Below are 22693 nucleotides of genomic sequence, written 5' to 3' on the forward strand. Positions count from 1 at the left end.
GTGACGTGTTGACCAGTGTTTGTGGTGGTGGATGGCCGTTTGTGGAGGTTGTGCTTTCTTCATGGACCAGGATAAAGAAAGGCTTGTCACTTAGAGGGTTAGGGCATGTAAGACCCCGCTGTTAGTTTTTTTTTATTTCGACCATTTGTTTTAGTTTTGAGGCCTAGTTATTTGGCTTCACTGCACAGTAAATGTAACCTCCCTACATTTGTTTTCCTCTGAGCTTTTTGTTATATCTGTGTGTATTGGGCCATGTGTACCCAGGATTATGTTAACAAAATTTACTGGATAGTCAGTCTCACTTAACCCTTCAACCTGGAGTTTAGAGGTGACATATTTTCTGTGATCTCTTGGCTTCTTATTGCCATCCCATCGAAAACGATAATGAAAAGCATTTCACCTTTGAATAGATGCAATTATGCGGGCAGTGGGAAATTATCTTGTGTTTCCTGATCTCATAATTGGACGTCCATTGTCACGCAAACCTGTCATATTGCTCTGCCCCACGCCTTCATTAACACTTACCTTCACTTTGATCTTTCTCGCCCGAGCACAAATTTTAATGTTTATGTTTACAACTATGCTAATGTGATTTGTTATTGCTTATCGTTGGTGTCTAGGCAAGGACTGAAGGGTGAGTAGGCCTTATGTTATGGTGATGTGTGATCCAGGATTTCTGTGGCTGTGAGAGCCAGGGTTAGTGTGGTGCTAGAAAGATTTCTCTATTTCTGTATAAATATGATCAGATCTTCATTAATGTCATAAAACTAGACAGAAAAAAAACAACTGAATAAACAACAAAAGAGACACATTATACTTGTTCATTTATTTAATACGAAAAAAATGCAATGATACATATGTTTGTTGTGATAAGTATGTGAACCTCAGGGGTAATCACGTCTACAAAAACTACTTGGAGTCACGTGTTCAATGAGATGAGATTGGAATTTTGGTTGTAGGGGTGTCCTGCCCTACATATATATTGTAAAGCTGCATGAAGATGCAAAAGGATACAAAAGCATTTCTGAAGTCCCGAGTGTTCTTCAGGCCACAGTAAAATAAATTATCTGCAAATGGAGGGAATTTAGTACTGTTGTCACTCTCCCTAGGACTGGACAAAGATCACACCAAGAGAATCCTGAGCGAGATGAAAACTAACCCAAAGGTAACAGCAAAATACATGCAGAAATCTCTAGAACTTGCTGAAGTCTTATGTGTCCACTATACGAAAAACAGTGAGCAAAATTGGCTTTCATTGAAGGACACCACGGAGGAAACGACTGCTGTTCAAAGAAGAAAAAAATATTACTGCACGTCTCAAGTTTACGAAAGAGCACTTGCATGCTCTACAAGGCTTCTGGGACAATGATCTGAGGACAGGTGAGATAAATTTTGAAGATTTTGGCAGAAGCTGCACACCAACACCAAAACCTCATCAGAACTGTGAAGCATGATAGAAGGAGCGTTATAGTTTGGGACTGTTTTACTGCGTCAGTTTGCAGTCTCTAAAGGAACGATAAAATTAAAATTATATTAAGACATTGGAACAATTGTATCTATGCCAGAATAGTAAGGAGTTGGGAAGTTGATTGGTGAAAGAGATACAGGACTGGAAAAGGGGAATCTATTAGACGACAGAGTGGTATCGCCTCATTTGGTATTCCACTCTCTTTTTTCTTCTTCCAATGCCTTCTTTCATCCCTACACTCTCCTTCCAGTTGCACTTATCACCTTGTATTTTTCCCACTTATCCCCACAGCCCCTAAGCCTGACTCCTCATCTTTATTCCACCAGTCCAGCTGGTGTCTCAGCTAGAAAGCTCGACTGCACTCCCTTCCATAGATGCTGCTAGCCTGCTGAGTTGCTACAGCAATTTAGTGTTTTGTTTTTGTAATTTATTTTTTTATTGAAGTTCATCATCAAACAAACATTTCCATAAGATGTATTTCAGACATTGTACATATATATCATATAATCATATATATCACAAATCTCCACAAAGTATTTATCTAAGGTATACCTTTATAGAAAAGAGTGGAAACAAAAAAACAAGCAAAAGGCAAGAACTATGTACAAGTAGGGATTGATCTTTTTTTTTTTTACAACAGATTCATTGATTTGTGAGAATAAAATCAGGCCTATGAGGCATTATGTAGTTAAACCATTTTTCTCAATATGAATCAAATTGTTCCAGCTTATGGTTAACAGATGCTGTTATCTTCTCCATTTTGTAAATGTCCATTGTAATTTCCATCGATATATTTAAAGTAGGGCTCTCCTGTGATAACCATTTCCTCGTAAGAGTCTTTTTACCAGCCACCAGCAGTATATTCATTAAATATTTATCTCTTTTCAACCATCCTTAAGGTATATATCCAAAATATGTGCTCTTACTCTCTGAGGGTATTTCACATTTAAAGATGTCTTGTAGGGCATTGTCTATCCCCCTCCAATAGTGTTTTATAACAAGGCAGTCCCAAGAAATATGATAAAGATTTGCATTTTGATTTCCACAATTTCCCCAGCAAACAGGGAGGTTACTATCATAATGGGATTTCTGAGAGGGTGTAATAAAATATCTTATCAAGTTTTTCCATCCAAACTCCCTCCATTTCTGTGAAATGGTACATTTCCATTGATATCTCCGTATTGTCGTCCATTCGTTCTCAGATATAATTATCCCTCCTTCCTTCTCCCATTTTGTTTTAATGTATGAAGTGGAATGTGCTTTAAGATTTGACAGCCCCTTATACATGCTTGAAATGCTTCTACTACCATTATCTGAATTATATGCTTTTCTAAAGAGCTCTATCAAGCATGTATTTGCCTTGGTTACATTTTTAAGCGTCTCATTAACATATTGCCGCATCTGTAAATACGGATAAAAATCTTGTTTTTCCAATAAGTGTTTCTCTTTAAGCATTTCAAAACTGAACAGTGTTCCTTCTTTCATTACGTTGCAAAGAACCGTTATTCCTTTAGCTGTCCAGTCCTTAAATCTAGCATCTAATTTATTTGGTGTAAAATCCGAGTCATATGCACACCATTTAAGAATTGCAATATCTCCTTCTAGATTATATTCTTTTATAGTAGTTTTCCATACTTTAAGAGTCAATTTCACCCATGGGTTATCAATAGTATTTATGTACCTTTGCAAGTTGTTATCCGCCAAAATTGCTTGTATGGGGATGAGCTGTACCCGCTCCTCAATGTTTTTCCATTAAGCGGCATATGATGGGTTACACCAACATATCAGAGCTCTCAACTGTGCTAAGATAAATGTCTAAGATAAATTAGGCCCCATCCCCCTTTTTCCTTTGCTAATTGCAAGGTTTTGAGACGAACTCTAGGCCTTTTACCCTGCCAAATATACCTCGATAACATTGATTTTGATTAATCTCTATTTGTAGGGTCTGAAAGAGATATAACACTCTGGGCAGTATATTCATTTTAACAGACTCAATACTTGAACTGAGACTGAAATAACGAACCAGGTTCCATCTTGCCACATCTGCTTTATATTTTTATATAAAGGCTGATAATTACATTCTGATAATTTTGCCAAATCTTTTGACATAATGATGCCCAAATATTTGAAAGACTCTGTGTGCCATGCCCAAGGGTATCGACATTCGATTTCTCTTGGAGGGCTATAGTAATATGAAAGTAACTGGGTTTTATCTATGTTGATCTTGTATCTTGATAATTGACCATATTGTTCAAAGGATTGCACCAATTTAGGTAAAGAGTATGTTTGTTGCCCTAGATAGATCAAAATGTCATCCGTATAACAAGCCAATTTATGCTCTGTCCCTATAATAGTAATTCCCCTGATATCTTCATTTTGTCTGATGTATTGAGCTAATGGTTCCAGATATAGCGCAAAGAGTAGTCGTGACTATGCACAACCCTGTCTCGTGCCCCTTTCTAGGGTAAGACTATTTGATAAATATCCATTGATTTTAATCCTATCAGTAGGATTGTCATAGAGTGTCTGTATAGTTTTAATAATTGTGTCTTGGAAACCAAATCTATGTAAAACTCTGTAAAGAAAATTCCAATTAACCGAATGAAATGCTTTTTTCAACGTCTACGCTTATCACTATTGCTTCAATTTTATTTTTTTGTATATGATCCATAATGTGAAGTGTCCTTCGTATATTATCTTGTGTATGGCGTTGTCTTATAATACTTGTCTGATCGTTACGTATCAGTATGGGTAGAAACTACTCTCATCGTTTGTCCATGAAGGAGGTAAATAACCTATAATCTACATTAAGAACGGATATTGGTCTAAATGACCCGCATTCCATTTTATCCTCGCCTTCCTTTGGTATAGCTGAGATTATCGCTTCCTTCCAACTAGGTGGCATTTGTGCCTTTTTTCGAGCCTAGTTCAGTGTGAGGAGTAAAATAGGAATGAACTCATTTTTAAATTCTTTGTACCACACTGCCGTATACCCATCTGATCCTGGTGACTTGCTGAATTTAAGCCTTCTAATTGTAGCTTTTAATTCAACTTCATTTCTGTTAGCAGTCATCGTTCTATTTTGTTCTTCACCTAAAGTGGGTAACTCTAGAGAATTCAAGAAGGTGCTAATTGGGTTATGCTTCCCCATGGAGCTTTGGAATAAAGAGTTTTGTAAAACACACACACTCATTCTCTTTTTAAAGGCACAGTCTATATTGAATAAACCTTAAGATCTCGTCACACTTTCCTCTATTACTAACTAGCCAGCGTCATCGTCCGGCGGTGCATTATCAACTTTGGCCTCTCTGCGGCTCCCTATATATCTGAACAACTTGTGATACTTGATATTATTGGCTCACTTACCGTAATTTTTCATCTTGTCTCTTCTGTGTGCTTTTTATAGTTTTCCCCAGTTGGTTATGTAAAAGATTTGAATCCTCTAACTTCCCACTATTTTCTAGCTATATCATATGACCCCGCTTTTGCTTTTTATCAAAAACAGGAGAAAATCTGCGGATGCTGGAAATCCTAGCAACACATACACAAAATACTAGAGGAACCTAGGAGGCCAATAATATTACAGGACAAACAAGCAGGAACAACTCCGCCAATAGATAAAACTATTCCCAACACACAAATGTTCCTCGACCAGTGGAGCACTTCACTGCCGGTATTGCTTGTGTGAGCAGTCAGACAAACAACTGATTTTCTCTGTCAGTCAGCTTCCAAATTTTGCTACGCTGTTATTCGTTGCCACGGCCCGCTGCTCATTCCCTTCTCTTCATCATACGTTTTACCCTGACCATCGGCCAGACCTGCTTCTGGTTTCTGACCCTGCTTCGTTGAACATCCAACAGATGGTTTCGCTTTCTGCTTTCAGTCTTTAAAGCACGGGGTTGTTTTCTAACAACGCTTTAGAAGCAGGGAAAATGACCCATAATGTGGAAATGAGTCGTGATTAAGGAGGTTAACTACCAATGCCATCCTTCCTCAGCCCAAAGATTAGAGGGTCGAAGAACATCTCAGACAGAACTGCTGTCAGCTCGACTTTTTCAGTCTGCAGAGAATTCAAGGGAAACCTCTTCACCCACAGAGAGGTCCCTGTTTGGAGCCCATCACCACAGGGAGAACGAGAGGGGTACAGGGGAGTATTTAACAGGACTGTCGTGGAACCGAATCACTGGCAGGGTCCAGCCGGCCGGAGATAACTCTCTACTGTACACTAGGTGTGTTTAAATTCACTAAGTACAGGAGACATAGTTTAAAATAGAACTGATTTATTTGTCTCAGATCCAGAATATTGAATTCCAGTGCCATTAAAGGTGAATGTGCAGCAGAAGAAACTCCTCCCATGCCCAGTGACCAGGGTGCAGAACTGGGTGTTGTGAGCAGCAGCAATAATTGCTGAGTTCAGCACCAACAGTCACTTTCGAAATTGCATTCAGCAACGGGGATGGACACATATCCAGAATGCAGCTTATTGAAACATTCTCCCGAGTGTGAAACCGGTAGTGTGTCACAAGATTAGGTTGCAGACTGAATCCCTTTCCGCATTCAGAGTAGGTGAACAGCCTCTCCCCAGTGTGAACTCAATGATGCTCATTTGGTGGAGATGGCTGAGAGAAACGCTTCCAAATTGTTTGAGCAGGTGATAGATAGATAGATAGATAGATAGATAGATAGATAGATAGATAGATAGATAGATAGATAGATAGATAGATAGATAGATAGATACTTTATTCATCCCCATGGGGAAATTCAACTTTTTTCCAATGTCCCATACACTTGTTGTAGCAAAACTAATTACATACAATACTTAACTCAGTAAAAAAAAATATGATATGCATCTAAATCACCATCTCAAAAAGCATTAATAATAGCTTTTAAAAAGTTCTTAAGTCCTGGCGGTAGAATTGTAAAGCCTAATGGCATTGGGGAGTATTGACCTCTTCATCCTGTCTGAGGAGCATTGCATCGATAGTAACCTGTCACTGAAACTGCTTCTCTGTCTCTGGATGGTGCTATGTAGAGGATGTTCAGAGTTATCCATAATTGACCGTAGCCTACTCAGCGCCCTTCGCTCAGCTACTGATGTTAAACTCTCCAGTACTTTGCCCACGACAGAGCCCGCCTTCCTTACCAGCTTATTAAGACGTGAGGCGTCGCTCTTCTTAATGCTTCCTCCCCAACACGCCACCACAAAGAAGAGGGCGCTCTCCACAACTGACCTATAGAACATCTTCAGCATCTCACTACAGACATTGAATGACGCCAACCTTCTTAGGAAGTACATTCGACTCTGTGCCTTCCTGCACAAGGCATCTGTGTTGGCAGTCCAGTCAAGCTTCTCGTCTAACTGTACTCCCAGATACTTGTAGGTCTTAACCTGCTCCACACATTCTCCATTAATGATCACTGGCTCCATATGAGGCCTAGATCTCCTAAAGTCCACCACCATCTCCTTGGTCTTGGTGATATTGAGACGCAGGTAGTTTGAGTTGCACCATATCAAAAAGTCCTGTATCAATTTCCTATACTCCTCCTCCTGTCCATTCCTGACACACCCCACTATGGCCGTGTCATCAGCGAACTTCTGCAGATGGCAGGACTCTGAGTTATATTGGAAGTCTGATGTGTACAGGGTGAACAGGACCGGAGAGAGTACGGTTCCCTGCGGCGCCCCTGTGCTGCTGACCACCGTGTCAAACCTACAGTCTCCCAACCGCACATACTGAGGTCTATCTGTCAAGTAGTCCACTATCTAATCAGCCCCTACCTAGTGTGAACTCGCTGGTGTTTCAGTAGATGAGATGATTGTGTGAATGCCTTCCACAGTCTGAGCAGGTGAACGGCCTCTCCCCAGTGTGAACTGACATGTGTGCCAACAGGGAGGATGACAGAGTGAATCCCTTCCCACAGTCTGAACAGCTGAATAGCCTTCCTCCAGTGTGAACTTTCGGATGTATCTGCAGCTGAGACTGAGCGAATCGCTTCCCACATTCTGAGCAGGTGAACGGCCTCTCTGCCGTGTGATCTCGCTGATGACTCTGTAGTTGCAACGATTGAGTGAATGTCTTCCCACAGTCTGGGCAGGTGAATGGTTTCTCCACAATGTGAATTGACTTCTGTGTCAGCAGGTGTGATAATAAAGTGAATCCTTTCCCACAGTCTGAGCCGGTGAAATACCTCTCTGCAGTGTGCAAAGACTGGTGTTTCAGTAGGTGAGATGCCTGAGAGAATCCCTTCCCTCAGTCTGAGCAGGTGAACGTCCGCTCAGCGGTCTGAACACAATGGTGAGCCATTAGGTCAGATGACCGATTGAATCTTTCCCAACAAATTCAGCAGCTGACCAGCCTCTGCCCAGTGTGAACTGACTGGTGTGTCCACAGGTGGGATGACTGACTGAATCCCTTCTCACGCACAGAACAGGTGAATAGCCTTGTCCCAGTGTGAACTTGCTGATGTACAGTCATGAGATGATGTTGTATCCCGACAGTCTGAAAAGGTAAACGGCATCTTCCATGAGTAAACTGACATGCATGCCAGTCGGTCAGATGATCGAGTGAATCCCTCCCCACAGTCTGAGCAGGAATGATGATTGAGTGAATCCCTTATTTCACTTCTTAAATATCTAGACAAAGACAACAAAACTGGTGTGTTGTGGTCGAGCTTAACGTAGACAAATTCCTTGTCATTTCTTAACCTGTAAAAAGATTTACAAAATCCATCAATGGGTGAAGGACAACATTTGAGATGAGATCACTTTAGTTGCGAAGGTGCGATCTGGCAGTGCACTTTTACAGTGAGGTTCAACACAAGAGAAATCATCTTCAATTTGGGCACAGTGCTGGTATCTGGAAGGACCATCAGATTTTCTGATGCTCTTACTATCTCTGTAAGAATGAAGCATTTCTGCCATCTCCAATCTGTGACCTGGCTCAGTTTGACTCTCTGCATTTGCATTATTTCCTGCTCCCACTGAGCTGCATGGGTGCCTGACCACACAATAACTCAAACACTCTCACACATATATCCTTAGTTAACATGCAGCTGGGATTTTTTTTTAATGTACTGTTAATTTAAATTGTCAGAGTTTAACGCCATGGAAATGTCTCCTATTCAGATGTATGTTTGGTCTGCAGAGTTGTTAAAAGGAATTAGAGTGAATATTAGTAATATTTAAGGTTCTTGTCTCAGTCACAGAAAGTACAAAAAGAAGCCCTTTGGCCCATCCAATTGGCGCTGAGCTATTTAAACTGTCTTCTCCCATACCCCTACCATTCACGTACCCATAAAAACCTCGTAAATGTTGAAAATTATTTCGCATGCACCAAATATGCTGGCTGCTCATTCCACACCCGGATGACAATCTGTGTGAAGAAGTTCCCCCTCATGTTCCCTTAACGTCTCACCTTTCACCCCTAACCCATGGCCTCTCGTTGTCGTCCCGCCCCATCTCAGCCGTAAAATCCAGCTTGCATTTAACCCATCTATACCTCTCATAATTGTGGTATATCTCCATAAAAGCTCCCCTCAATCTTAACGTTCCAAGGAATAAAGTCCTGACCGGTTCAATCTCTCCTTATAACCCAAGTGTTCCAGACCTGGCAACATCCTCATGAATTTTCTCTGAATTCTTTCAAACTCTTTTACATCTTTCCTGTAGGCTGGTGACCAAAACTGCACACAATACTCCAAATTAGGCCTCACAAATGTCTTGTACAAAGTCAACATAACATTCATCTCCTGTACTCAGTACTTTGGTTTATGAAGGCCAATGTGCCAAAATCTTTCTTTCCGTCCCTATCGAACTGTGACACCACTTTCAATGAATTATGGACCTGTATTCCAGAACCCTTTCTCTACAGCACCGCTCAGTGCTCTACCAGTCACTGTGTAAGACCTTGGTCCTACCAAATACAAAACCTCACACATAGAACCATAGAAGCATAGGACATTACAGCACAGAAACAGGCCATTTCTCTGCCTAGTCACAGTGACAGGCACATAGCCCATATCCCGCCATACACCTCTCAGCCATGTACCCGTCTAAGGTTTTCTTAAATGTTAAAAGTGTGCCCGAATTTACCACTTCATCTGGCAGCTCATTCCACATTCTCATCACCCTCTGTGTGAAGAAGCCCCCCCTCCATGCTCCCTTTAAACTTTTCCCCCTTCACCCTTAACACATGGTCTCTGTTTCTTTTTCCTCCCCTAGCCTCAATGGAAAAAGCCTGCTTGCATTCACTCTATCTATACCCATCATAATTTTACATACCTCTATCAAGTCTCCCCTCATTCTTCTACGCTACCCGGAAGAGAGTCCAAACCTATTCAACCTTTCTCTGTAACTCAGTTTCTCAAGTCCCGGCAACATCCTTGTAAACCTTCTCGACATTCTTTCAGCCTTATTAATATCGTTCCTGTAATTCAGTGACCAAAACTGCAGACAATGTTCCAAATTCGGCCTCATCAATGCCTTATACAACCTCACTATAACATTCCAATTCTTATACTCAATACTTTGATTTATAAAGGCCAAGGTACCAAACGATCTCTTGACTATCCTATCTACCTGTGAAGCAACGTTTGGGGAATTTTATATCTGTATTGCCAGATTCCTCTATTTTACTGCACTCCTCAGTGTCCTACCATTTACCTTGTATTTACCTTGGTTTTCCTTCCAAAGTGTAATTCCTCACATCTGTCTGTATTACACTCCATCTGCCATTTTTCAGTCCATTATTTCAGCTGGTCCAGATACACTGCAAGTTTTGAAAACCTTCCTCTCTATCCGCTACACCTCCAATCTTTATATCTTCAGCAAATTTGCTGATCCAATTTACCACATTATCATCCAGATCACTGATATAGATGACAAATAACAATGGACCCAGTACCGATCCCTGTGGCACACCACTAGTCACGGGCTTCCACTCAGAAGGAATCCTCCACTACCACTCTCTGACTTCTCCAATTCAACCAATGTCTAATCCAATTTAGCACCTGACCATGTATACCTAGCGACTGAATCTTCCTAATTAATCCCCACGCCGGATCATGTCAAAGGCCTTACGGGAGTCCATGTAGACAACATCCACTGCCTTCCCTTTATCCACTTTCCTTGTAACCTCCTCGAAAAACTCTAATAGATTTGCTAAACATGACCTACCACGCACAAATCCGTGCTGACTCTCCCTAATAAATCCCTGTCTATCTGAATACTTGTAGATCCTACATCTTAGTACTGCGTCCAATATTTTACCTCCTACCGACATCAAACCTATCGGCTTATAATTTCCCGGATTAATTTTAGAGCATTTTTTAAACAACAGAATAACATGAGCCATGCTCTAATCCTCCGGCACTTCACCCGTAGATACCGACATTTTTAATATATCAAGGTCCGAGGGAATAACCTGTCAAGTCCTAGGGATTATCTACTCTGATTTTTCCTCAAGATAGTAAGCAGCTCCTCCTCTTCAATCTGTATATGTTCCATGACCTCACTACTTGTTTGCCTTATTTCCATTGATTCCATGTCAGTTCCCTTAGTAACTACAGAAGTATCTAAGACCTCTCTAAGATCTAAGAAGTGATGGCGCTGGAGTCCGGTTTTTCAATATGCCGTGGGTTGTTGGGGCAGCCGAGATCGACGGCCGGGACCGGGAACGCGTTACGAAGACCATGCTCTGGGGTCTGCAGATGGAAGTTCTTGTGATCCTTGCAGGACGTGATAAAGTAAAAAAAAATGGCGAGTGCACGCATGGATGCGACGCAGGATGATATAACGGACAGGTCCATTGCAAACTGAGAAAAAGGTGTCACGGAGACGTGAAAGGGATTGTGATAGGGACGCCAGGTACCTTCTCATGGCGGAGAATGCCGCCCTCAGAGCTCGACGGGAGAAACAACGGGAGGCAAAGTCAATTAAATGTGTGTACCTGGGATCCTCAGAAGGTCCAAATTGAGAAGCTCGAAAACAGATCCTGAAGCCAACTGGAGTGCTTCTCCTGTAGATGCTGCCTGGCCTGCTGTGTTCCACCAGCATTTTGTGTCTGTTCTCCTAATAGGAAATCTAATATTGCATCCTCTCCAGTCGGTACCTCTATATATTGATTTAGAAAACTTCCCTAAATATCTTTTACAAACTCTAAACTGTCTAGACCTTTAATAGTATGGGAGTCCCAGACAAATGTGGAAAATTAAAACCGCTACAATCACAACTTTTTTTCCTCCAGTTGTCTGCTATCTCTCTGCAGATTTGCTGCTCCAATTCTCGCTGAATATTGGGCCGTCTATAATACACCCCCATAAATGTGGTCATAGCTTTCCTGTTTCTCAGGCCCACCCATATGACTTCAGTAAACAAGCCCTCTAATTTATCCTGCCTGAGCACTGCTGTAACATTTTCCCTGACTAGCAATGCCACACCACCCAACGCTTCACCCCACTGCCTCTATCACGTCTGAAACATCTTAACCCTGGAACTTTAAGCTGCCAGTCCTGCCCCTCCTGTAGCCAAGTTTCACTAATGGCTACAATGTCATAATTCCAAGTGTCCATCCACGCCCTCAGCTCGTCAGCCTTCCACACAATACTCCTCACATTGAAATAGACACAACTCAGGAGATTATTACCACCACACACACTCCTTCTGTTTGTTAATTTGCTTGAAGCTTTAATATCATTTATTTTCAGCTCTGCTCCAATATGTATTCTGGCACTCTGTTTCCCATTCCCCTGCAAATCTAGTTCATCCACACCCCCTCCCCACCAATAGTACTAACAAACCTCCTGTATTGGACCCCCTGTATTTCAGTTGTGTCCTGTCTCTCTTGTACAGGTCCCGCCTGCGCCTGAAGAGGTCTCAATGATCCTTAAATCTGAAACCATGCCCCCTACACCAGTCCCTCAGGCACGTCTTCATCCTTCAGAGCATCTATTCTTACCCTCACTAAGATGTGGCACAGTTAGCAATCCTTAGATTACCACTCTCGAGGACCTGTTTTTTTACTTCCTACCAAGTTCTCTATACTCTCTCTTCAGGACATCCTCACTCTTTCTTCCTAAGTCATTGGTAGCGATGTGTACCATGACATCTGGCTGCTCACCCTCCCATGTCGGAACAACATGAGCTATCCTCCAATCCTCCGGCTCCTCACCCGTAGATACCGACATTTTAAATATATCAAGGTCCGAGGGAATAACCTGTCAAGTCCTGGGGATTATCTACTCTGATTTTCCTCAATATAGTAAGCAGCTCCTCCTCTTCAATCTGAATAGGTTCCATGATCTCACTACTTGTTTGCCTTATTCCCATTGACTCCCTGCCAGTTTCTTTAGTAACTACAGACGTATCTAAGATCTCTCCCATTTCCCATACATAGCCGACCACTCTGATCTTCAAGAGGACCCATTATCCTTACTATCCTTTTGTTCTTAATATACCTGTAGAAGCTCTTTGGATTATCATTCACCTTGACTGCCAGAGATACCACATGTCTTCTTTTAGCCCTCCTGATTTATTTCTTAAGTATATTTTTGTACTTTTTATACTCCTCAAGTACCTTATTTACTCTCTTGTTCCTGTACATGTCAGAAATCTGTCTCTTCTTCTTTACCAGAGTTCCAATATTCCTAGAAACCAAGGTTCCTTATTCTTGTTCACTTTGCCTTTAATCCTGACGGGAGCATACAAACTCTGCACTCTCAAAATTTCTCCTTTGAAGGCCTCCCACTTACCAACGACATCCTTGCCAGAGAACAACCTGCCCAAATTCATGATTTTTAGATGCTTCCTCATTTCTTCAAAATTGGCCTTTTTCAAGTTTAGAACCTCAACCCGAGGACCAGATCTATCTTAATCCATGATTGAGTTGAAACAAATCGTGTTATGATACTGGAACCAAAGTGTTCTCCTACACACACTTCCGTCACCTGCCCTAACTTGTTTCCTAATATGAGATCTAATATTGCATCCCCTCTAGTCGGTACCTCTATAAATTGATTTAGAAAACTTTCCTGAACATATTTTACAAACTCTAAACTGTCTAGACCTTTAACAATATGGGAATCCCAATCATATGTGGAAAATTAATACACCCTACTATCACAACTTTGTTTCCTCCAGTTGTCTGCTATCTCTCTGCAGATTTGCTGCTCCAATTCTCGCTGACTAATGGCCGTCTATAATACAACCCCATAAATGTGGTCATACCTTTACTGTTTCTCAGGACAACCCATATGGCTTCAGTAAACAAGCCCTCTAATTTATCCTGCCTGAGCACTGCTGGAACAGTCTCCGGGACGAGCAATGCCAGACCCCTCAACGCTTCATCCCACTGCCTCTATCACGTCTGAAACATTGGAAACCTGAAACTTTAAGCTGCCAGTCCTGCCCCTCCTGTTGCCAAGTTTCACTAATGGCTGCAATGTCATAATTCCAAGTGTCAATCCACGCCCTCAGCTCGTCAACCCTGCCCACAATACCCCTCGCATTGAGAAAGAAACACCTCAGAAGATTATTACCACCACACACACTCCTTCTATTTCTGACTCAGCTTGAAGCTTTAAGATCATTTATTTTTAGCCCTGCTTCACTATCTATTCTGGCACTCTGTTTCCCATTCCCCTCCAAATCTAGTTCATCCGCATCCACCGCCACCCCCCCCCACCAATAGCACTAACAAACCCACCTGCAAGGATATTGGGCCCCCTGTAGTCCAGGTGTAACACGTCTCTCTTGTACAGGTCGCAACTGCCCGGAAGAGGTCCCAATGTTCCTGAAATCTGAAACCATGCCCCCTAGACAAGTCCGTCAGCCACGTGCTCATCCTTCAGAACATTTATTCTTACCCTCACTAGGATGTGGCACAGGTAGCAATCCTGAGATTACCACCCTCGAGGACCTGCTTTTGAACTTTCCATCAGGCTCTCTATACTTTCTCTACAGGACATCCTCGCTCTTTCTTACTGAGTCATTGGTAGCGATGTGTACCATCACATTTGAACACTTCGAATTATGCTCACCCTCCGATTTCGGAATGCTGTGCATGTGATCAGAGACATTCCTGACCCTGACACCATGGAGGCAAAAAACCATTCGGGAGTCACTTTCGCTACCACAGAACGTCCTGTCTGTACCTCTAATTCTCGAGTCCCCTATTGTCTCCATTAAATTCCATTTTGCGTTTCTCAACCCATTTTTCCAACTGGTCCATATCTCACTGCAAAGCATGATGGTCTTCTTCGCTGTCCACTGAAACCCCAGTCATGGTGTCCTCCATAAACTTGCTGATCCAACTAACCACGTTAACATCCAGACTACTGATATAGATGACAAACATCAACAGATCCAGCACTAATTCCTGTGGCACACCACTAGTCACAGGACCCGTAAGAGAGGCAACCATCTGCTACCACACTCTGGCTTCTCCCAAAGCCAGAGTCTCATCCAATTTGCTATCTCATCTTGAATGCTAAGTGACTGAACATTCATGATCAACCTCCCATATGAGACTTTGTCAAGTGCTTTGTTAAATTCCATGTAGACAACACCCACTTGTCTTGCCTTCATCCACTTCCCTGATATCTTCCTCGAGAGTCTCTATAAGATTGGTTAGACATGACCCACCATGCACAAAACCATGCTGTATATCCTTAATCTTTCCACATTTATCCAAATTCTTAAACATCCGTTTCCTGTACATAACTTTCCAATAACTTTCCCCTACTGATGTCAATCTCACCAACGTACAATTTCTTAGTTTATTTTACAGCGTTTCTTGAACAGCGAAGCAACTTTGACAGTTCTCCAATCCTCCACTCCACCTGTCACTGAAGATTATTTAATCCTGAGTCTGGGCCGCGACAATTTCTGCACTTGTCCTCCGCAGGTTCCTAGGGAACAACCCGTTAATCCCTAGGGTTTTATCCACACTAATTTGCATTACGACAGCAAACACCTCCACCTCTGTAATCTGTACAGGGTCCATAAAGTTATTGCTACTTTGCCTCACTTTTATAGACTGTGTCCATCTCCGGAGTAAATACCGATGCCAAAAAAAAATCTCGCCCATATATTTTGTCTCCTCGTATGGATTACTGAGCCCTGTATATTTCAATACAAGGAGCTGTGTAGGAAAGCGGATGTGTTGATTGTATGGAACGCCTCTGCGGATATGCCGTTGTCGGCGATGATCACGCGATCGAAAGCGGCGCTCTCTAGCCCCCCAGTCTCTGCCTAAAAAGCAGAACTTTTTGCTCTCACTCGCGCCTGTATTTTAGCTTACGAGTAAAGGGTCAATGTTTATGCAGACTCTCGCTACGCATTTGGGGTGGCCCTTGATTTTGGACAACTCTAGGCACAGCGGATTTTTCTCACCTCCTCTGGGACCCTCATCCAGAATGCCGTGTATGTGAAGAATCTCCTCCAGGCTATACTCCTCCCCGAAACAATTGACCTTTATTAAATGTTCGGCTCACCTAAAAGACGACTCTGTAGTGACTAAAGGCAACAGGGCCGACTTGGCAGCTAAACAGGATGCGAAGGAGGCAAATATGATAGTTTCCACTACTGAGCGATTGGCTTTCACCACGACTAAATCTCCACTAGCGCAGGGCACTCCAGACAGGGTTACAATTCAAAAGCTCCAGGGGGACGCCCCGATCAGAAAACAACTCTGAAAGACACACGGATCTGCGCATTCGCTGTCCACAGGTCTCTGGCAGACCCCAGTTGGCCAAGTTTGTATTCCAGATGCTTTGTTACCGCTGCTTATTGATTGCCTGCATACGGGCACCCACCTTGGCAAGGAGAGGATGAGTAATATTTTGCTCCGCATATCGTGGCACTCAAGGCTGGAGGAGGCTGCCACAGCACAGATACAAGCCTGTTTTATCTGCCAAAAGACAAACGCGGCAAGAGGGAGTAAATTGTGCCGAAGGAAATACCCCCTTGCCAACTGTTCCTTTTGAATGTAATCAGCTTCATTTTATTGAATTACCGCGTATACACTGTTATAAGTACTGTGTAGCAATTGTAGATGTGTTCAGTAGATGGATTGAAGCCTTTCCGACCACCAATAGTAAAGCTTCCATGGTTGTGGGGTTGTTACTTATAGAAATTATGCCAAGATTTGAGGAACCCAGACAGATAATTTTGGACAAAGGCCCTCATTTTGTGGGAGAAGTAAATAAAGAGCTATGTGAGGTGCTGCTCAGTGAACAGCAGTTCCATTGTGCCTACGACCCGAAGGCTGCAGGAATAGTGGAACGGGCTAATGGCACCTTGAAAAATAAGCTAAATAAGATAATGTCCGAAACCGGACTGAGCTGGCTGAAGGTCCTTCCGTTAGCTTTATACCATATGAGAATTACCCCACATTCCACTGCAGGGGTATCTGCAGCTGAAATTGTTTATGGGCGTCCTGGAAGGACCCCATGGGACGCCAACAGGCACCCAAATTTACCTTAATGTAATGGAGGATGAATTGCAGAAGAACTTCCGTCAATTAACGTCCTCTCTAAAGTTTCTCCACCCCCAGGTAAAGAATACCCTTAAGGATTCCGAAGGGCAAGGAGCGGAGTGCTCGGAGCTGAAAATTGGAGATTCGGTACTGATCAGGGATTGGTGGCGTCCCAAACTTGAACCCCGGGTAAAGTAAAAGGCCAAGAACGTTGGATAAATCTCAGTGACTGTAAAAGACGGCTTCCTGGCTGCAATTAACCATTCAAGAACTCATTTATTTATTGTGTGTTACAATTGATTCCTTACAGGATAACTTGTATTATCAAGTACATGAACGACTGCACAGTAACCGTACTGCTTGTTATCCTTTGACACTATCTGTGGAAGCACTGTTTGTAGCTGTTTGTAATGGGACTCATGTGTCAGTTGGTTCACGGACTTTTGAATACTCCTCCTTGCGTCAAGAGGAGTATTTATGGCATGATACTATAGTACTTCGTAAGAAATCTTGCTATCGGACCAAGCCCGGCTACGTGTTCCTTTTTAACGGCACCTATACTACGGCCACCACCACACTACCTACCCTCATTGCGGTGGGAACCATTGGATCACTCTGTAACCTGCCCCCGGAAGGCTCACGTCCGGCGACGACTAGTAATTCGAGCCGTGCATAAGGAATTCTGTGCTGACTAGAGGAATTCTGTTACTCTGGTCTCATCTCTGGGCTATGGGTTCCTGAGTGCTTTCTCTCTGGGGGTTCGGCAGGAGCCATAGCTGCAATGAACTGTAACTACCTAATGTGTATGCTAACGGCATTGGAAAACAGTACGGTGTAAGGCCTGGAGGCTGTTAACCGGGAATTGGTTGAGTTGTGACTCTACGCGCAGCAAACCAGGTATACTGTGGATTATCAACTGGCCCAGCAGGGAGGGGTCTGCGCCATAATCGGAGACAAATGTATCACCCTTGTTACTGATGAGTTCTACAATGTAATCCATGCATCCAGTCTAATCAGAAACAACTTGATGACTTCAGGCAAGGTCCAAGGAAGGAGAGGGATGGATAGGGTGGTTGCTAGGAATGATGAAGGGAAAGGTAAACTGAGGTAGAGGGATAGGTAAATGTGGGAATGGATTAAGGGGTATGATTAGCTTATGATCAATTGTCTTATGGTTACCTTATGTTACAGAGCAGTCAGCAAGAAACTCTACCCGGCAACAGGTGGCGCACTAGGCATCGTTGTCTAAAAGTGCTAAGCATAACTAAATATGGGTATAGTATGATTGAAGGTGCATCTCCTGGCATAACTAAATATGGGACAGAACGTTCGAGGGTAGGAGGAAGTGTCAGGGGGAGGTGCCAATATGAGGAATTTAAGTTGTATCCAGGCTAGTCTTGGCAGAAATCTTATAACTAACCAATAATGAATTTACATCTAATTGTATATTAGCATGTAATCGAAACTATTCTGAAACTGTATTAACTCGCGTTATTATACTATTTCCTGTAATGATCAATGTAATAAATTGTGTAGAATTGTGTTGGGGGGAGGGCAGTGTCCGGACTGTCTCTTTGGGAGATCAGTCTGTAACTTCCCCTATAGCATGCTATGAATAAAGAGTGAAGTTTGACGAAGTATCGCTTGTTTTATGGTTTTATTGCATTCTTTGTACCTTGCGCTGTTGCATCGGGTCGATTCGCCTTTGACACCTCAAATGTGCCCCTGTAGAAAGTTCTTGGGATTTGGGAACCATACCAATCATCTTCAACAGTCTGAGGTGAAAGAGGTGCTGTTGTGCCATTTTCACCACACGGCTGGTATGTAAAGACAATGTGATATTCTCGCTGATGTGTATGTCGAGAAGCTTAAAGGAGTTCATCCTCTCAACAGCAGATCCATTGAGTGAAAAGAGTTTACGCAGTCTCCATTCGTCCTGTAGTCCACAACAAACTCATTTGTTTTTGCGACATTTAAGGAGAAGTTGTATTCTTGACACCAATCAGTTGTTGTGCAGACCTCAGATAGAGTCAGCAACCAAATGGTTGAGCATGGTGCGATGAGTGTGCTGAGCTATATATATCACAATGCAAGAAGCATCGTTGGAAAGCCAGATGAGCCCAGGACAGGGAATTATGATATTGTAGCCATTATTGGGACTTGGTTGCACCCAAGTCTGAGGGATTTAGAGGAACAAATTTGTAGAGAGATCGCAGACTATGCCAATAAACAAAGGTTGAGATTGTAAGCGATTTTAAATTTCCATATATATTAACTAAGACTCCCAGACTGTAAAAGGACGAGAGGAGGTAGAGTTTGTCAAATGTGCCCTTAATCAGTACGTAGAATTTCCGACTTAGAAGTGTGCAATAAGCTATTAGGAAATGATCCAGGGAAGCTGACAGAAATTAATGTAAGGGAACGCTTCGTAACCAGTGATCGTAATGCCATGAGATTCCAAACACATACAGAAAAAAAAAGGTCTGGACCAAGGGTTGAGATTCTAATTTGGAGAAAGGTCAATTTGGATGTTATCAGAAAGGATCTGACAAGTGTGGATTGGGACAGGCTGTTTTCTGGCAAAGGAGTACTTGGTATGTGGGAGGCCTTCAGAAGTGAAATGTTGAGGGTGTAGAGTTTTTTATGTGTCTTCCAAAATGAAAGTTGAAAGGTAACTGTTGCAGGGAACCTTGGTTTTCAAGGGACTTTGAGGCCCTTCACATATTTTTCCTCTAAATGTCTCAGGCTGTTGGGTGCAACCACGACTCATTAATGGCTACTGTGCAATATCATAATTCCATACGCTGAGGTTATCTGAATTTTTTTAGTCAGCTTCTGTTAGTTTCTAAAAGCTTCTCAATGCTTTGGCTCTATTATTTGCGCTCTCTTTGACTTTTCAGTTGGCTTTGGCTTCTCATTTCAACCACTGTTGTGTCCTCCCGCCTTTAGAGTGCTTATTGGGGATGTATCAAACACGTACCTCCCGAATTGCTCCCAGAAACTTCAGCCATTGCTGCACAATCGTCATTCCTAACAGTTTCCCCTTGAAATCAAGCTTGGCCTGTTTCCCAGTCAAAGAAGTTCAGTGCAGAAACAAGCCATTTGTCTTGTCTAGACAATGCTGATAATATTTAAGCTGTCTAATGCGACGACCTGCACTGTGACCATAGCCCTCCATACCGCTGTCATCAAGGTACCTATCAAGCTTCACTTAAATGCTGAATTCGAGCACATATGCACCACCCGCTGACATTTCATTCCCCACTCTTACAATCGACTCAGTGAAAAGATTTTCCAAATGTTCCCATATAATATTCATTAAATGAGGAAGCCGCTTAATCATGACTCTGGTTGTAGTCCCACCCAACCTCAATGGAAAAAAGCCTGCTTCCCTTTGCCCTATCTATACCCTGATAATTTTGAATACTTCCAGAAAATCCTCAAAGCAATGTATAATTTTCTTGTTTATGTTTAGAGCCGATTTTAGGTGTATAAGTTCATCACGGGCATTGATCGTGTGGATAGACAAAGGCTTTTTCCAGGACTGAAATTGCTAGCACGTGCGGGCATAGTTTTAACGTGCTTGGAAATAGGTATCGAGGGATGTCAGGGGTAAGTTTTGTTTTTCACACAGAGAGTGGTTGGTGCGTGGAATTCACAGCCAGCAGTAGTGGTTGAGGCAGATACAATAGGGTCTTTTAACAGCCTCTTACATAGGTACATGGAGCTTAGAAAAGTAGAGGGCTATGAGCTAGGGAAATTCTTGGTCGAGTAGGATACATGGTTGGCACCAAGATTGCGTGTTGAATGGCCTGGAATATGCTGGAGATTTCTATGTTCTATGTTGATCAGCGAAATAACTTTGACCGTCCTTCAGTCCTCTGATAACACCCCTGTAACGAACGATGGTTTATTTATCTTTGCTAGGGTCCAGACAATTTCTGCACTTGCCTGCTGCAGGGTCCCAGGGTGCACCTTGTCATGCCCTGCAAATTTATCCTCCCTAATCTGCCTCAGGATAGCAAACATCTCCACTTCTTTAATTTGTACAGGGTCCACAATTTTAATGCCGCTTTTCCACACTCCCATAGACCCTTTGTCCTGAGTCAATAGAGATGAAAAGGATATTTAAGATCTCCCCCGTCTCCTTTGGCTCCACAGTTGGATTGCCATTTCTGTCTTCCAGTGGACCGTGTTTGTGGTGCAATCCTTTGTTCTTAATCTATCTCTAGAATTTCTGAGGATTATCCATAATCTTTTCTGTGAGGATAACCTCATGCCTTGTTTTAGCAATCCTGATTGATTTCTTATGTGTTCCCTTGCATAAGAGCCTGCCTGCCTATCCCTGTATGCAACTAAATTTTGTGCTTTACCAGGGTCTCAATATCTCTTGAAAAATTAGTTTCCCTACAGTTTCTATCTTTACCTTTTATTCTGACAAGCACATACCTGCATTGTATTTTCAAAATTCCACTTTGAAGGCCTCCCACTTACCAAGCATACCTTTGCCATAAAGCAGCCTGTCCCAGTCTACAGTTGCCAGATCCTAGTGTCATAATTCCAGGTGTTGTTCCATACTATCAACACATCCGCTTTACTGCACAGCTCCTTGTATTGAAATATACAGGGCTCAGTAATACATACGAGGAGATAAAATATATGGGGGAGTTATATTTTGGCATCGGTATTTACTCAGGAGATGGACACAGTCTACAAAAGACAGGCAAAGTAGCATTAACTTCATGGACCCTGTACAGATTACAGAGGTGGAGGTGTTTGCTGTCTTGATGCAAATTAGTGTGGATAAATCCCCAGGGATTAAGAAGTTGTTCCCTAGGAACCTATGGAGGGCAAGTGCAGAAATTGTCGGGGTCAGACTCATTTATCTAAATAATCTCCAGTGACAGGTGATGGAGTGGAGGATTGGAGAACTGTCAAAGTTGCTTCGCTGTTCAAGGAATGCTCTAAAAATAAACTAAGAAAATGTACGTTGGTGAGATTAACATCAGTAGGGGGAATTTTATTGGAAAGTAATGCATAGGAAACGGATTTTTAAGTATTTGGATAGATGTGGAAAGACTAAAGATAGACAGCATGGTTTTGTGTATGGTGGGCCATGTCTAACCAATCTTATAGAGACTCTCGAGGAAGTTATCAGGAAAATGGATGAAGGCAAGACAAGTTGGTGTTGTCTACATGAACTTTTGCAAGGCACTTGACAAAGTCTCATATGGGAGGTTGGTCAAGAATGTTCAGTCACTTAGCATTCAAGATGAGATAGTAAATTGGATGAGACACTGGCTTTGGAGAAGTGAGAGTGTGGTAGCAGATGGTTGCCTCTCTAATGGGGGCCAGTGACTAGTGGTCTGCCACAGGGATCAGTTGTTGTTTGTCATCTATATCAGTAATCTGGATGTTAATGTGGTTAGCTGGATCAGCAAATCTGCGGATGACACCAAGACAGGGGTGTAGGGGACAGCGCGGTAGACTATCATGCTTTGCAGTGAGATATCGACCAGCTGGAAAAATGGGATGAAAAATGCAAAATGGCATTTAATGGAGAATATAGTGGACTCGATAGTTTGAGGTACAGACAGGAGGTTCTGTGGTCGCGAAAGGGACTCCCGGATGGGTTGTTACCTCCATGGTGCCAGGGTCAGGGATGTCTCTGATCGCAAGCACAGCATTCCGAAATGGGAATGGAACACATCGCTACCAATGACTTAGGAAGAAAGAGGGAGGATGTCCTGTA

This window comes from Hemitrygon akajei, chromosome 1 (assembly GCF_048418815.1).
Source record: "Hemitrygon akajei chromosome 1, sHemAka1.3, whole genome shotgun sequence".
In the NCBI taxonomy this organism is placed as follows: domain Eukaryota; kingdom Metazoa; phylum Chordata; class Chondrichthyes; order Myliobatiformes; family Dasyatidae; genus Hemitrygon; species Hemitrygon akajei.